Source organism: Lissotriton vulgaris, chromosome 12 (genome assembly GCF_964263255.1).
Source record: "Lissotriton vulgaris chromosome 12, aLisVul1.2, whole genome shotgun sequence".
Taxonomy (NCBI): Eukaryota; Metazoa; Chordata; class Amphibia; order Caudata; family Salamandridae; genus Lissotriton; species Lissotriton vulgaris.
The window spans coordinates 581,323,181-581,336,274 of NC_141700.1; the positions used below are offsets into that span (position 1 = coordinate 581,323,181).

The following is a 13,094-nucleotide window of genomic DNA, read 5'->3' on the forward strand; positions in this document are numbered from 1 at the left end:
ATTAAAGCACAATACAGTTGGCCCACCGTAAAAGTGACAATTGGGGGCGAGCAAAGCAGCAGTCCTAAGAGCAGTTGTATGCTCCTTCCAATTCCAACAGCTGCCACTTTGATAGAGGAAGCTGGCCCTCAAAGAGATTTTGCACTATGCTAATAGTTACCAAATTCCATGGCTGTTATGGAGCTCTTCCATTGTACGAATATTTACCAAGTGCTGTTGTCAAGCAGTAACCAATTAATGCTGTGCAACAGCAGAGTGAATCAGAAATCATGAACATAATTCCTGGCAGGTTGCAATATTAAAATTTTGAGTCACAAAGACATAAGCATTTCGTGCAGTCACTTTGGTACATTGCATTTTTGTTTCTCTACCACATATATAACTTAAGCTTTGCTCATTTGTTTAGTTGAGTCACAAAGAAATAGACCAAATGAAATGTCACTATGGTACATTGGATTTTTGTTTCTCTAGGTGAAAAGTGGTCGGGAACAGTACTACAGAGTTGTGGGTCCCTGGCTCGCTTTACCGCTGGATTCAAGCTAGCCTGGCTGTTGAGGGTGATACCCTGAAACCGGTCCCAGGATGCTTGTTGCCGATCCAGGCAGGACAGTCAACAGCCAATTGACCCACTTCCTTGAGGAGAACAACATCCTGGACCAGTCCCAATCCAGATTCCCCAGCAATCACAGCACTGAAACCGCCCTCATCGCTGCCACCGACAACATCAGGAACCTACTGGACAATGCCGAAACCGTGGCCCTCATCCTCCTGGACCTCTCAGCTGCCTTCGACACCATCTGCCACCACATCCTACGCACATGCCTACACAATGCAGGAATATACGACAAAGCCCTGGACTGGATCACCTCCTTCCTCAACCACAGAACCCAGAGGGTCTGCCCCCTCCCTTTCCGTTCCAAAGCCACCTAGATCATCTGCGGTGTTCCCCAAGGATCATCCCTCAGCCCCACCCTTTTCAGTGTCTACATGGCACCGCTCACCAACATCATCCACTCGCACAACCTCAACATCGTCTCTTATGCAGACAACACTCTTCTGATCCTCCCACTCACCAAAAACCCTGCCACCGCCAAAACCAACCTCCACAAAATAATGAAGGCTGTTACCAGCTGGATGCAGACCAGCCGCCTGAAACTCAACTCCGAGAAGACAGAGGTCCTCATCCTCGAATCCACGCCCACTGCCTGGGACAACTCTTGTTGGCCGGCCGCCCTGGGAGCTGCACCCGCCGACTATGCCCGCAACCTGGGTTCATCCTGGACTCTTCGCTCTCAATAACCCAGCAATTCAACGCCATCTCCTCCTCCTGCTTCAACACCCCCTGCATGCTCCGTAAAATCTACAGAAGGATAACCACCAGAACCAGGAAGACGGTCACACAGGCCCTCGTCAACAGCGGACTAGACTACGGCAATGCAATCTACGTAGAGACCGCGATCAAACTCCAAAAGAGGCTCCAATGCATACAAAACGCCTCCGCAAGCCTCTTCCTCGACATTCCTCACCACACCCACATCACTGCCCACCTGAAAGACCTGCAGTGGCTCCCAGTCAAGAAGAGGATCACCTTGAAGCTCCTCACCCACACCCACAAAGCACTACACAATGAAGGACCAGCATACCTCAACAAGCGTCTCATCTACTACACCCCGAACCGCCAGCTTCGCTCTGCAGACCTCGCCCTCGCCGCCGTCCCAAGCTTCCACTGGACCTCTACCAGTGGTTGATCCTTCTCCTACCTCGCTGCCAAGACATGGAACACCCTCCCTACACAGCTGCGACAGACCCCGGACCTGCTGACCTTCAGGGTACTGCTCAAGACCTGGCTGTTTGAGCTGTAGCTTCACCCCCACCCCTTGCTCAGTGCCTTGAGACCCTAATGGGTGATTATCGTGCTCTACAAATAAGTGATTGATTGATTGACATGTCCTGGCTGTTCGGGCTGGACTGTTCCAATGAACCCCTGGGTAAAGACTGATTTTTCATATGGCTGGGTCAGAACTGGGGTGAAATAGTGAGCAAAAGAACAATGGATTCAACCCAGATCTCTTGACTGGATGTGAGCGGTTGAAAAGTTTTACCCCTCCATCCATAATCTTGTTTTATTTGTTGCTAATTATGCATGGCCTACAACTGATTTAGCGAGGAAGAAAAATATTTAATAAATTCGGCTATACATAAAAAATGTCCTAACATGAAGTCATTTTAAAAGCATAGACAGAAAGATGGTGTTGGTGAGCAGAAAGTGGCATGGAACAGTACTACAGAGAGGAAGGGACCAGTGGAAACATTGGAGATGGACAGAAAAGAACGAAATGTAGAGGGTGGTGGGGAGTGAGGTTCATACTTTACCAAATCTGACATCTAGAGATGGGGAGAGAAGGAAAAAAATAAAGATTGAGACAGTTACCAGCTCTGTTTATTCTTACACTATGTTTATATGATATAGAGATGAAGCTAAACAGATATTCAACACCCTGTAAGACATGACAGACTCATCTGCCTTTCATTCCATTTTCTTTCAAGAAATCCAAAATCTAGCTTTTTATTTTACAGCAATCTGCCATTTTCCTTTGAGGCTCACAGTGGTCACTTTCTACCTTTAGAAGCATGTGATAGAATGGATGTGTTGGGCCATGGTTTCTGGTATGGACAGCTGTATTGTGCTACCAAGCAACACCAACTTCAGTGCAGAGTAGTATGATGGCAGTAAGACAGATGATTGGATCTTATTCAATGGCCTAATAATTGAAATCTGAAGTGCTGTTAGTCTAGTAACCACATGCTGGATATTTATGCAGTTTCCCCAATGCCCTACAGTAGAGGCCTAAACACTTCTTTATATTCCAGAATATTTGCATGATATAGATAAACTGCACCAGGTCAGTGTACTTTGTATGATGTTTTTCTCCAAATAAATGATACATGAATCAGTTTGTGATGTGTTCTGTATCATACCTCCAAAACTTAAACCAGCCACAAACTAATTCTGAATTTTTATATCTAGCATGACAGAATCATAACTTCATTCAAAATGCTATTTTTTGCTTTCAATTGTTCAGTTTGTGTTAGAAAAGATGGAGAATTTATGCTTTTAGACAATACCAGTGAAGTTCTTTTATTTGGCTGGTCGAAAATATATATGAAACTGTTTGGCCAATCACTGAGGAGAGCGATTTCAAAGCTATAGTTCTTTTCAAATTATGTCTTAGGCAAAATAAGTAAAAACCTCTGTATTGGGATTGCAACTGCAGAGTAGAGTATTGTTTCAACTTACCAACATGATTCAGTGAAAACCTACATTCAGAAATAAGTTTCATAAGTAAATCATGCATGCCTTCACTAATGCCTTACAACTATCTCCGGAGACAAACGTAACAATTTTATGAAAGGGGCTAAAACATGTAATTTGTGGCACTACTATAAGGCAGCCATTTTTAAATAAAGAGCTATTTTAGTCAGATGAGTTGTTTCAGGTAGTTTAAGTTCAGGCTTGCAATGTGTACTGTGTACTGTCCATTAAGGCCAACTTAATTTGTTATGGCTAGATTGTACATGTGTGTCCTTTAATATCAATACATGTTTATTTGCATATTTCTGGCAATCAAGTGAAGATATTGCAAATGCTCACTGTGTTCTTTTCTCAATTCTGACGTTTTTATGTGTGAAGAAACAGTCTCCTATGATTCAAAAACCTAATTGCAAGCTATTCTGGCACAATGGAGGGTCTAAAACAGGTGTTATTTCAAAGGGCATAGGAGGAAGAGTAGTAGTTACTAGACTGTGGCAGTCGGGGAAGTGCTGGAAGACTTAAGAAGGTGTTACGTGAACTCCAAGAGGAAGAGATTGCAGAGAATACATGCAAGGAAAAAATATAAAGTCAAGCATAGTGGGCAGGAGAATATAAGCATTTCTAACCAAGCTCATGCTGAAAGGACAGCTTCTCAGGATGCTGATGTGAATCCACAGACAAACTTACAGAAACTTGAAAACCTAGCCCTTTAGCAGGGATGGCTTGTGTCATTCACCAAAAATTTACAAGTAAATATGGAGCAGCAGAGCATGAAAATGAAACTGTCTTGGAGTCCCCTCTTAAATTCAAGGATCAATAACCACCTCACCAGTTAATACCCAAAACACTATGTCCTACAGAAGAGCTGGCTGCTTTAAGCAATGCAGTTATAACTACTAGACCCTGCAAACAAGATCACAAAATGATAGTACACTTGGCACCGACTGTTTTGACACTGCAAAGTTTTTTAGCTCACTCACAAAGCCTGGCCTACCGTGAATTTCCAATTATAATAGATGTGCATGTGAACCATACCCCTTGCCATGATGACCAATTTTCAAGCAATGAAAGTGGTGACTATGATGTAAGCAGAGCTAAATGAGTGCAGTCATCATACACAATTGCATATTGTTACGCCTGCATGCCAGCCTTTTTATCTTTGTGACCATAACATGCCTTTTACTGCCAAAACCTACTTTAATACCTACATATCTTCTGCCTATTATCATACCAACAGCCTTGATTCTTACTACAACACAGAATTAATATGGTGCATTAACTTCTTCAACATTAAGATACATACACCCAACTTTCAAAATGTGAATAAACAAATGGAAAACTGCTTGAACTGTATAGGATAAATGATGGCCTAATGTTTGCTTTTTTATGTGTTCTTTTTCCCCTCAGCCAGTGTAGAACCCTTTCATTTGATAACTGAGAAAAGTCCATCATTTAACCCTGAGACATTTTTTTCTTATATGTTTAATGTACATGGGATATTGCATAGTTATGATTTGCTTTCTCTCCAAGGAAATGGTATATAATTCATTGTCCATTATTAACCTATTCTGTTGGTTCTGGTTCCTGCCTGAATGCGGCTTGCGTACAGTTACAAGCAGAAGGGAATGCTTTATAAGCTGAAAATGAACACTTAAAAGGTGAGTGACTGATATTCTGCTAACCACGCAAACTGCAACAATTTTCCATTCACAAAATCTTTTTTTTCCACCCAAAAACATGCACTGCCAAAATGTATGCTTGTTTTATGTGTATACTGTATTATCTGTTGCCTTTAATAACTCTATTTATTTAATGATAGCACAGTTACAAGGCACTTGCAACAGTTCGGTGAATATACACCATTTGGAATCTGTGCTGTCTGATTTGACAAGTTCAAGGAACTTAACATGTACAGCAACCTCAAAAATATGGAGTCTATCATTCACAGTACAAAAGGTACTTGCTTTCTTTCCCACTATTTTGACATATTGTTTGTGTTGTAATTTGTAAACCCTCTGTACAATTAAAGTGTATATAGGCCAAACTGTGTAGATTTTGTGCATCAGGAGACTTTCAAATCTTTCTGCATTTAATGTGTTTTAAATATGGCTGCTTGATATTTATGGAGCTAAATTATTAGCCATGTACAGATGCCAAATCAACATCCAAAATTCACCACTTCTAATATAATTCTTTAGTATGTAACCTAACATGATGGCAAATACTCAATAGTTGTGCTATTGTGCAGACTGATATGCAGCAACTGGGGAATGATTTAAATGAGCCTTCACAGTTCAGAAATATTCTTTTGTCAAAGAGAGAATTGCACAAATTATTGGAGGAAGGTCTGGCAGCCAGGGACAGTACAGGTTTTCCTCTGAACAAAGTTTTGGAGGGGCTCAACTTCAAAACATTTTACATCAAGGGGGCTAATTGCACAATAGTTAAGACCTTTGTAGTAGATGAACCTTTTCGGTACTCTTCCTGAATCCATAACTTGCTGCTTCATTCTTATGTTCATAAAGGAATATTTTCTTTCTTCACCCTCTGTCCCCCTCTTCATCCTTGCCTTTCTCTCACCTGTGCCTCCCTGACCAAGTGTCCTTAATATTAAACTTATAAACCCTTGCATCAATAACTATATCTGATCGGCACACTGGCGATCGACCCCCCGCGCAGCTGAGCCAGGCGCTGAGGTGGGTTGAGGACAGCCGCCGTGAAACCCCAGGGACACCCCCACTGAGTTAGGCCACGCCCCCTTCGCTATAAAATCGTGCGCTTTCCGGTCAGCGCTTGATAAAAGATAGAGCTCTTGAGGCGGAAGCCGAGAGCACGGAAAAACGCAATTTTAAGATTACTTTTAAACATTGTGTGTGTGAATACTGTGTTACTTCATTTTTAAAGATTAATTTTAAAACTGATTGAGTGTGATTTAAAACTGTATTCTCCTGAAGCCTAACTACTGCCCCTTGGCGATCGACCCCCCGCGCAGCTGAGCCAGGCGCTGAGGTGGGTTGAGGACAGCCGCCGTGAAACCCCAGGGACACGCCCACTGAGTTAGGCCACACCCCCCCCCCCCCATCTCCCTCATTTAAGAATGTGCTGTTTCCGGAGGCGCAGCGGACGGGCGCAGCGGGCACGCCGGCGGTGCGCCGAAGGCGCGCCAAACGCAAGCCCGTCTGCGCCCATCCGCGACCTGACGGGACCAGGGGCCACAACCCCTGCCCCCCACACCATCCAGGTCAGGACATACAGCTCAGCCGCTATAAAAAAGATAAGGCCCCCCATCATGGCGCAATGCCCGCTTTTCTTCCTTCCAGCCGACCTCCCCATTCAATGCCCTGGCTGCAAACACTCCTTTGACACCAGTGAGTCACCAGCCACGCCACAGGAATACCAGATGTACCTGTTAAATTGTCGATCTCTTCCTCGGCACAGCATGCAAATATGTCTACTCCTAGAGAATCACAACCCAGACGCCATCTTTCTGACCGAGACATGGCTCACGTCCCATTCAGAGCCAGACATAGTCACCGCCCTACCCCCCGGGTTCCAAATCCATAGACTGGACCGGACCAAGGGAAGAGGGGGAGGCCTGGCTATTATTCTAAAAGAGAAATACTGCTGCCGCATTACTACCAAAGCTATTCCTGAATGCGAAAGCCTAGCATTCAGAATAGACTTCTCTGCGAACAGCTCCCTCTCTGGCACCCTGATATACTGCCCCCCAGACTCAGGAAAGCTGTTCCTTAGGTCTCTACCAGATATCATCGCGAATCGGCTTCTAACCCCGGCTAACTATACAGTTCTAGGAGACTTCAACTTTCATTTTGACTCCCCCACAGACCTTGTTGCTAGGGAACTAACAGAGGACCTAGCAGCTCTGCAACTGATTCAGTTGGTTAGGTCCCCTACCCATGAAAAGGGAAACTTGCTCGACCCAATCTTTAGTAACTGCACCGGACTAGCGGTCGGGCAACCTACTCGCCTCCCATGGACAGACCATTTCCTTATCCCATTCACCTGGTCTACCACCAAACTTCCCTCACTGCCCCCCCGTCCCATAACCAAGAGGAACTGGAAAAAACTTCCCATAGAGCCCTGGACAATTATCCTTGAAGGCTCTCGCCCACCTCCCTGTACAAACCCCAACCAAGCAAATAACAACTATGAGGGTTGGATCAGGAAATCACTGGACACGATCCTCCCTTTACGGAAATCTGCTCCCAAGAGACTACACAAATCTGCTCCCTGGTTCTCAGATTCCCTGAGAGACTTGAAACGCCTCTGCAGGAAAAAAGAGAGAGCCTGGAGAATAGACTTCCTCCCGGAAAATAAAAAACAATACAAAGAGGCTATTAAGGCCTACAGAAATGGGGTGAGAACAGCTCAGACCTCCTACTTTGCAGACCAAATAATGGCAGCAAAATCAAAACCCAAGGAAATCTTCCATCTGGTCAAAAAATGCATTACCGTCAATACTGCCCCCCCCCCAGCCCCGAAAACGTTAGAGCAATGTAATGAACTTGCAGACTTTTTCCACAATAAAGTCACTCAGATCTATTCTGCTTTCCCGGTAACAGCTAACAACTCAACTAATCAAAGCCCCCTAACTAATTCCCCCCTGCAAGGACAGCCTATGCTGGATCACTTTCCCCCACTAAACCTGGAGACACTGCAACAACTGGCAGGCCAAGTTAAATCTGGGTCCCCCCTCGACCCTACCCCACCAGAAATATTGCTCCAGGCAGGCCAAGCCATCTTTCCAGTGGTACTAGAGCTCCTTAACTCATCTATATCCTCCTGCACAGTACCAACTGGATGGAAGAGAGCCATGGTACGGGCTCTGCTAAAGAAACCCACCCTCAATCCAGAAGATCACTCTAGCTACCGTCCAATTTCATTACTTCCCTGGGTAAGTATGGTGCTAGAGAAACACATAAACACCCAGTTGACACAATTTCTGGAAAGCCATGCACTCCTGGACCCATCCCAGACAGGTTTCAGGCCAAAACATGGTACTGAAACTGCTTTGCTGGCAGTTGTCGAAGAGTCTCGAAGGATACTGGATCAGGGGGGATCAGTGGCAGTGATCCTCCTTGATCTAAGTGCAGCCTTCGACACTGTCAGCCATGCCACTCTGCTGAACCGTCTGCATAACATCGGTGTCGGAGGCGACGCACTAAAATGGCTGGAATCATTCCTGCATAATAGATCCTTCCAGATCTTCGATGGGGACACAACATCAGCCAAAAAACCCCTAGACTGTGGAGTACCACAGGGCTCCTCTCTGAGCCCTGCGCTCTTCAATGTCTATATGAAACCATTGGCTGGGCTCTTCGAACCGTCGGGCATAAAAATTGTATCATATGCTGACGATACCCAGCTAGTGGTTTCATTGACTCAGGAAAGCACCGGTCACACCTCAGGAAATCTGATGAACTGCCTAGAGGATATAAAAAAGTGGATGACAGGCTCTTCATTAAAGTTGAATGGAGACAAAACAGAGCTCATGCTCCTAGGCTCTGCTTCACCCACTTCACTCCCCTCCATGTGGCCTGGATGTTTGGGCACTCCTCCCACCCCCAAAGAGAATGTAAAAAGCCTGGGAGTATGGCTGGATAAAAACCTCTCCTTCTCCACCCAGGCCACTAAATTATCCGCCATCTGTTTTGGCTTACTTAGAACACTAAGGAAGGTCCTCCCCCTCCTCCCAATGGAAGCCAAACAAGTGGCAGTTCAGGGCCTGATCCAGTCCCGGCTGGACTCAAATAACGCTCTGTATGTGGGGGCCCCAGAGCTGTCCATGCGAAAACTTCAGGTGGTCCAGAACTGCGCAGCCCGCGCGTTGTTACAGATTCCGAGGACGCAGTCTGCAAAACCCGCCCTGGTCGCCCTACACTGGCTCCCAGTAAAGCAGAGAGTGGCATTTAAGGCACTATGCATCGCCCATCGAGCTTTCTGGGGGTCAGGTCCAACGATCCTTAACAAACTGGTCACTCAATACCATCCTAACAGAACCCTCCGATCTATAGAAGCCTTTCTGGCCGTAGTCCCAAGAGTGCGGAGAGCCAGGACCGGAGGAAGGATGTTCTCCTTAAACGCCGCGAAGATGTGGAACACACTCCCGCTACAAATCAGGTCCAATCCCAACCTACTCTCATTCCGCAAGCAGCTGAAAACTTACTTGTTTGCTAGGTCCACCTAAAGCTCGTTTTCCGTCATTCCTCAGTTCTGTTTTTTATGCTTTAGCGCTTGGACGCCCATTGGGCAGCAATCGCGCTCTACAAATCACAATACAATACAATACAATACACTATATGATATAATAGGATTTGAACATTTTAAAGGCAGCCCAGTCCAAATGAGAGGTTTAGAGCAATAAAATTACATGTTTCATCCTTTTTCCTTTAACCACAGTTGTGTTCAGTCGTTTGCAACTGGTCATCATGTAAAACATCTTCAGGTAATGCTCTGTGCTTCAAAGTAAGGCAAGTCCCACCCAGTGAGTCAGGAGTATAAGAGTAGCAGCACAAATTGTTAAGCTTTTCTGAATGCAAAGTATAACATTGTTGCAGACAGCTACTTCTGTGTGTATATGGCATTTCTTCAGCACAGACCTAGCCAAAAAAAGTTTCTCTGATATATTTTATACAGGTGCCCACCTCTCTCTGTAGAGTTCAAAAAGCAGGAGAATATTGATCTGATTATTAGGATGAGATTTATGGAAGTTTTGTGTTTGCTTTGCTTAAGTTTTATAATGCAGACCTACAGCAAAATCCTTTTTAGGAAATACAAACCAAAGAAAATTGGCATTTGATGCATCACTCATTTAAAGTGAAAAAAGTTTTCAAGTTTGTCTAGTCATGGTATTTTTTGTACTGGAAGGTGACCCTTACTGTACAAAATCTAAGCTAGACTCTGGCAGACACCTTTACACTACAGTGCAAATGTGCTTGTGTGGCACGCAGCTGCTTAATGGTGCAGCAGTGCAAGTGAGAGTGGTAGACATGGCACTAACCTGCTCTCTCCCTCTTACACAATGCAGCAAATGTGGGTGCTGCAGCGCGTTAGGTGGAAGATTTGTAAATCTGGGCCTTACTTTAGAACTCATGGCATTGCAAATAATTCATGGCATTGTGTAAAGAAGGCATATTATATCTTAGAGGCCTATTTTTTACCGAAAGGTACATTGAGGAGGTGGTCCTCTAAATATTTCCCTGCAAGCAAATCCATATTCCAAGACTACTAGTGGGATCCTGCAAAGGAAAACTGACAGTCAGCTAATGTGCTTGTAACATGGAATTGTCAAGGTATAATCCAACCCTTAATGGTTTATCAGTGATCCAAAGCCATTCAAAATTATTCATTAAATTGTCTGGGAGTAATCTACACTTGGCTTGCGGTTGGCATAAAATCATCCAATAGTATTGCACAATCATCTAGTCGTCCTAAAATTATCCTGAGTAATCCATGCTCATTCTTGAGTTGTCATTAAATCATCCTAGAGTAATCGACAGTCATCCTGAAATTGTCATTGGATCATTCCAGAGTAATCAACAGCCATCTTACAGTGATAATAGAATCATTCAGCAATAATTGGCAGTCGTCCTGACATTGTCATTGTATCATTCCAGAGTAATTAACCGCTATCCTGAAGTGGTAATAGGATCATCCAGGAATAATTGACAGTTACCATGAAATTGCTGTAGAATCATCCTAGAGTAATTCAGAGTAATTGTTTATTTATTTAATTTATTTAGAGAGTTTTGTATAGCGCGAACAAGACCCTTGGGTATCAGAGCGCTTTACATTGAAGGAGGTAAAATAGATACAGTCAAGTATATTTCAACAGATACAGCTTTCTAAAATAGAACTATGCCTGGTTAAATAACGTCGAAAAGTACAAATCAATAAACAGAATAAACAGTTACCATGGTCAACATGGAGCTTAAAAAAGAGTTGTCTCGTCTATGGAAGGTATTTGCTCATTAGGAAATTTTTTAATTCCCTCTTGAATGATTCTGTGTTTGTTATTTTTCTAATGTTTGGTAGGAGAGAGTTACAGATTCTGGGTGCTGCTCCTGCGAAGGCTCTATCATAGGTTTTCTTCTTCCTTAAGATGGGTGGTCTCAGTACTAACTCCTTGGCACTCCTTGCTGGTCTGATTCCTCCAGATAGTTCAATTTTCTGGGCCAGGTATCTAGGTGACCTGTAGGGAAGTGCTTTGTGAGTGATACATGCCATTTTTAGTTGAATTCTGGCTTCGTACGGTAACCAGTTTAATGCTTTCAAGTGTGGAGAGATATGGTCGAACTTTCTAATGTAGTTAAAATGGAAGCAGGCACTTTTTGCCATTGCTTTGATGTGGGTTTTCATATCAAGATTCTCATCGAGTGTGATTCCTAGCGATTTCGCCGACTCAACTAACTTGGCGGGGTGTAGTTAAGCGCCGTGATCATTTTTGACCATTCCTTAGTGGTTCTTAAGAGGTGAGATTAGTAGAAATTCTGTTTTCTGGGTGTTTAGCTTCAGATGATTGCTTGTTAACCATTGTATTGTTGATTGTAAAGCCTCGTTCATTAGCTTGATGTCTTCCAGAGATGCGATTTTAATGTATAGTTGTGGGTCATCTACGTACATATGAAAGGCTATTTTTGAATTTCGAAGAATTTCCGTAAGAGGTTCGACATACAGGTTAAACAATGAAGGAGATAATGAAGATCCTTGGGGAACTCCAATCGTGTTAGGACATGAAGGCGATAGATTTTGGTTGATCAGGAATCTTTGCGTTCTGTTTTTGAGGAAGGAATCAAACCAATTCAGGACATTGCCGGATATTCCCATCCTGTCCTGGAGTCTGTTCAGCAATTTGTGATGATTTACCGTGTCAAATGCAGAAGACAGGTCTAGGAGGATGAGTAGACATGATCTATTTTGGTCTAGGGCCTGTAGAGCATCATCGACTATATGTAGGATTGCTGTTTCCATGCTGTGACCTGTTCTGAAACCCGATTGGCATTCATCCAACAGGGAGAAATTGTCTATGTGTTCACTAAGTTATTTTTGTACACATTTCTCTATTAGTTTGGCCAGAATAGGGATGTTGGTCACTGGGCGAAAGTTATTCGGATCATCTGGGTTCGCGGTCGTTTTTTTGATAATGGGGACCACTTGTCCGGTTTTTAGGCATTCCGGAAGAATCCCTTGTGATAGAGAGGCGTTAATAATTTTTTTCCATATAGGAATCAGGATGTGGCTGACTTCTTTCATGAATTTTGATGGGAGATGGTCATTATAATGGGTATTAGGTTTGATGTCTAGTAGCGTTTTGGTGAAGTTATTCTGTTCCAACAACTTGAATGTATTCCAGTGGGCTTTATTTTTTGTCTTGTCCTCTTTTATTATTGAGTTGGTAGAGTTGGTATTGTTCGTTGTGTGTCTTTGGGTATCTAGGATGTCCGCTGCGCTCCTAAGCTCTCTTTCCACCGTATTGGCTGTGTTGGTGAAGAATGTTGAGAATTCTTCGCAACTTAGATGTGTTTTTGTGATTTATTGTGAAGATTTGGCAAATTTGTTGGATTGTTGTTTTAATATTTCAAATAGTTTCCGTGGTCTGTTTTTGGCGAGATCCAGTTCTGCTCTTATAAATTCTTTTTTGGAGTTGAGGATCTTCTTATTGTATTCTTTTCTGTTTTTTCTGAGGGTTTTCAGTTCGGGAGAAGATGGGTGTTGTCTCCATTTTCTCTCTGCTTGTCTCAATTTCCTTCTTTCCTCATTC

At 43.6% G+C, this 13,094-nt stretch overlaps 1 pseudogene; it reads left to right on the forward strand.

The window, feature by feature from the left end:
* Positions 1–2,641: 2,641 nt before the first annotated feature.
* LOC147677789 (uncharacterized) lies at positions 2,642–4,415 on the forward strand (annotated as a pseudogene).
* The last annotated feature ends 8,679 nt before the right edge of the window (positions 4,416–13,094 follow it).